General features: G+C 41.3%; 1 non-coding gene across 1 annotated transcript; it reads left to right on the forward strand.

The window, feature by feature from the left end:
• The first annotated feature begins 4,358 nt into the window (after window positions 1-4,358).
• LOC141618612 (small nucleolar RNA R71) lies at window positions 4,359-4,466 on the forward strand. The gene has a single exon (XR_012531444.1). It is a non-coding gene; the product is annotated as a small nucleolar RNA R71 (small nucleolar RNA).
• The last annotated feature ends 477 nt before the right edge of the window (window positions 4,467-4,943 follow it).

Raw genomic sequence — 4,943 nt, forward strand, 5'->3', positions numbered from 1 at the left:
CAACACCTTCGGGTTTGAACTCTTGAAATTTGAATGGATAGGGTGGTGTGACAATGGAGGAGGAGGGCATTTCAATTTCGCCCCTTTGTTGACGGATGATGTATTCGGCTTCCTTTGAGAGGGGAAAAGGTAGTTTGTTCTATGAACACTCAAACGGCATATCTTGGAAGGCAAAGTAAAAGAACTAGCATCATTGGTGAACCACCCATATTTGGTGTCAAGAGGATTATGCTTGACCCACTTGTACTTGTTAATCTTGGCATCCATGTTAATCACATGACCCCCTTTTTTCGCCACATACTTGCTATCCTTGTTGAAATTCGGATCAAAGTACTTGGCCAAGAGAGTAACTAGACCTCCATTTACGATAAAAGTGGTGCCTTCCTTGCCACAATCAATATTGAGCCATCTTTCCACCAAAAGCCTTAGAGCATTGTAAGGTCATGAATTCCTTCCAATATTTAAGGCCGACTCAAGTAGAACACAATCGAGCTTGGTAAAGTGGTTAGTGTCTTTTCTTGCAATGATAGTATTCCCGATGACCTTGTGCCACACTCTAATGCCCGGATGGTGGACTAATAGAGCGCGACAAGCATGAAAGTTCTCAAATTTCTTCCCGGAAATCGCCTCTCAAAGAGGAGCGGGGTCATACTTTTCGGGCTTCTTATGATAACGAGGTGTATCACTAAGACCTAATGCTTTACTGAAAACATCAAAGGTGATGCGCCTATTCACATTGGCAAGGCAGAACTCGATGTATTCTCTAGTCTCTACCTTAGTCACTTCCAATGAACTCAAGAATTCCAAGGTAAGGGAGGGGTATGTCAATTCTCTTGTAGCAAACAATTTTCCCAACCCCATGGCTTCAAAGAAGGCTTTCGTTTGTTCAAGGACACCCAATTTGTTCAAGGCATCTTCACATATGAATTTGGTGGGTAGAAAGTACTTCCTAGCATACTTGGCAAAAGTATCCCTATGGGAGTTAGAAATGAAAATTACCTCCGGATAGTTTGATAATTGAGCAATTTCCGGAGTTGTTGTTGGTGCTTCTAAGGGAGGATTTTGTTGTTGTTGAACTTCCAAGTTTGCACTAGCATCCACCATAGCCAATAAGGCTTTCTTTGCTTGAAGGCATTGTTGCCTTTTTGAGAGTGCCTTTGCCTTAAGTGCCTTTGTTGATCCTTTTGTTCTTGCCATTGATGAATATACCAAGAAAAGAGTGAAAATCTTCAATTTTCAATTATACCCAAATTGATTTTAAGATGAAAGGCTTTGCCTTTGTAATTCAAAAATCGACTCAAAGGTTGAAGATTTTGGTGCTTGGATTTGATTATTGTTGGAAAAGGAGTGATTAATTGTTGTTCTAAGGAAGTTTGGATTTGATTTTGTTGAATTTGGTTGAGGAAATCTTGTTTTGGTGATGGAGAGGATGAGGGTTTTGGGGTTTTTGGTGTTTTTGGTGGTGTTTTGAATGTAGAAATGAATGTGGGAGGGGTATTTAAAAACACCCGAAAATTTCGAAACTGCAGGGAAAGACGGGCGTTTTTCCTTCGGGACGCTCGGATTCTGCCTATTCTGGAATCAGGATTCTCGCCTAAAGACGGGCGTCTTTCAGCTGGGACGCTCGGATTTTTCAGTTGCAGGACGAGCGTATTCAAGTAAAGACGGGCGGATTCCCTTACAAGAACTTTTCTTTTTCTGCACTGGCAAAAAGACGGGCGTCTTTCTGCAAAGACGGGCGGATTCTTCAAGACGAGCGTCTTCTCTGCAGAGACGCTCGGATTCTTCAACAGTCCCAAATTTTTAATTTTTTAGTTCAATTGGACGGACGCATTCAGACAAAGACGCTCGGATTCCCTAAAGACGAGCGGATTCCCCTTAAGGACGCTCGGATTCTCCCTGGTCTACCCGGATTCAGTTCCATCCGTGTACTTGCATATCCCGTGTCATTTTTCATTCTTCAAATCCCGTGTTCCTCATTGTAGGGGCACTACTAAGGCATGAATAGGCTAGGCAATTGCTATCCCCACACTAAGCTAAAGCACTACACATCAATAAAATCATTAGTCCCTCCCTCACTTCTCTAAAAAATGATAAATATCTTGATCAAAGCATAAAAATCCAAAGATAACAAAAATGCAATGTAAGAATTAAAATGCGAGTTAGGGAGTTATAAATATTTACAAACGGTGGTTTAGGGAGGACTCCACCAAACTCTCATCCTTAGTGAGATGTCATGGGGGCATGTCCAAGGTGTTGTTGATGTTGCTCAACACCTTGAAGAAGTAGTCAAAAGCTTGTTCATTATTATGATAAAGATCCTCAATAGATCTTTGCACTTGTTGTCCTTCATATTGGTCTTGATCGATAGCATTACCAATGTAGGGATTGAAAATCCCTTCAAACTCATCGTCCCAAAGACCACAAACATGATCTACTTGGTCACTAAAGATCTCTTGAGTTGATAGAGACAACACTCCCACTTTATTATCTTGGCCAATGAGGTCGTCCTCTTCATTGCTTGATTTTGGTGAGCTTTTCAAGCTCTCTTTGTTACAATTCACTTGCTCTTTGAATGGAGCGCCATCAACTTTCTTCTTCCATTGGAATTCCGACTTCTTCCTATCATCCTTCCGGCTATAATGATCAACCATAAAACATAGTTCATGCAAACGGGGAGCTCTCATGGTCTTGTCAAGATTGAAAGTTATGCTCGCATCTCCCACTTCTAGAGTGAGCTCTCCATGCTTCACATCAATCACCGCACCCGTGGTGTGCAAGAAAGGTCTTCCTAGAATGATTGGAATGTTGGAGTCTTCTTCCATGTCAACAATGACAAAGTCCACCGGAATGAAAAATTTCCCAACTCTTACGGGAACATCTTCCCATATCCCTAATGGTGTCTTCGTCGATCTATCGGCCATTTAGAGTGTGATATTGGTGCATTTAAGCTCTCCCATCCCTAACCTTTTACTCACCGAGTACGGCATAACACTCATACTAGCCCCTAGATCACATAAGGCTTTGTTGATCGTGGTGTCGCCAATGGTACTCGGTATTGAGAAGCTTCCCGGATCTTTAAGTTTTGGAGGTGAACTCCCTTGAAGTATTGCACTACTCACCTTAGTGAAGGCGATAGTCTCAAGCTTCCGGATCGACTTCTTCTTTGTAAGGATGTCTTTCATGTACTTTGCATAGGCCGGCACGTGATTGATTAATTCCGTAAAAGGAATCGAGACTTCCAAATTCTTCACAATGTCCATAAATTTTCCAAGTTGGTCATCAAATTTTGGCTTGGCTTGACGACTCGGAAAAGGAAATCAAATCACAATGGGCTCCTTCTCCTTGGCCTTGTCTTCATTTTTCTTTGAAACTTCTTCTTTTGATTGTTCTCCATCCTTGGAGTTTAGCACAATTTCTTCTTTGTCACTAGCTTCCACAACTTCATCCTCAACTTACTTCTTCGGTACTTCAAACCTTGTACCACTTCTCAAGTGAATGGCACTAACCGTTTTATGTCTTGGGGGATTACTTTGAGGTGGTAATTGCCCCTTTTGTCTTTGTGACCTTGAAGATGCTAGTTGAGTCAATTGGGTTTCCAACATTTTGGTGTGAGCTAGGATGTTGTTGATGGTGATTTCCTTTGCATAACTATCTTTTTGCATTTGAGTGAAAAACTCTTGTTGATTCTTTTGCATTTGGAGGACCGCTTTTTAAACATCAAAACCTTGGTCATTTTGTTGATTGTATGGAGTTTGATTTTGGTAACCTTGGTTTTGGTTGTAAGAGGGTCTTTGATTTTGGTTTCTCATGGGAGGTGGGGTGTATGTTGGTTGAGGGTTTTGAACATTTTGGCTTTTGTATGAGAGATTTGGGTGGAATTTGGTGTTTTCATTGTAATAGTTGGAGTAAGGGGTACCACTCTTGTATGCTTGAAAAGCATTCACCTGTTCATTTGTTCCCCAACATTCACTTTGGTCATGTCCCAAAGTTCCACAATTCTCACATATCCCACTTGGGATTGATGAAGATGCCGTCATGGCATTAACATGATGCTTTGGTGATTTTGAGGATTCTTCAAGTCTAGCCATAGCTTTTTCAAACTTCAAATTGATGGTATCAATGTGAGCACTAAGTTGAGCACCCAATTGAGTAATGGAGTCCACTTCATGCTTTCCTCCTCTAGTAGCCTTGCGAGGTCTACTATATTGTGAATTATGGACCGCCATTTCCTCAATCTTGTTACAAGTTTGATTGTTATCAACTTCGGTCAACATTCCATTTGATCCCATGTTGAGAATGTTTCTTGAGTCTTCATAAAGACCGTTCCAAAATTGTTGTACCAAGAATCACTCGCTATGTCCATGGTGAGGACATGAGCGACAAATTCCCTTGAATCGCTCCCAAGCTTCATACAAGGATTCTTCATCTCTTTGCTTAAAGCCCGTAATTTGAGCTCTTAGCATGTTAGTCTTTTCCGGTGGATAGAACTTTTTGTAGAAAGCTAGAGCCAATTTCTTTCAAGAATCAATTCCGAGAGTAGCCTTATCAAGGCCTTTCAACCATTGTTTTGCGGTGCCAATTAGAGAAAAATGAAATAAGACCCATCGAATTTGGTCTTGAGTTACACCGGTTTGAGAAATCGCATCACAATAGTCACAAAAAGTCTCCATATGAGAATGAGGGTCTTCACTAGGCATCCCCCCAAATTGGCTTCTTTCGACTAATTGGATAAATGCGGATTTGGCAATAAAATTTCCGGTTAAGTGTTGTGGTGTGGGAGTACCATTGGGTAGGTTCTCCTCGGTGGGTACGGAATGTGATGAAAACTTAGGCATTGTGGGTTGATTTTGTGTTGGATTTTGTGTTGGGTTCTCCTCACCTTCTCTTGCAAAAGGGTTGATGAACTCAATAGTATTTGTTTGAATAACCTCACCAATACC

The sequence above is a fragment of the Silene latifolia genome, chromosome 1 (genome assembly GCF_048544455.1).
Source record: "Silene latifolia isolate original U9 population chromosome 1, ASM4854445v1, whole genome shotgun sequence".
In the NCBI taxonomy this organism is placed as follows: Eukaryota; Viridiplantae; Streptophyta; class Magnoliopsida; order Caryophyllales; family Caryophyllaceae; genus Silene; species Silene latifolia.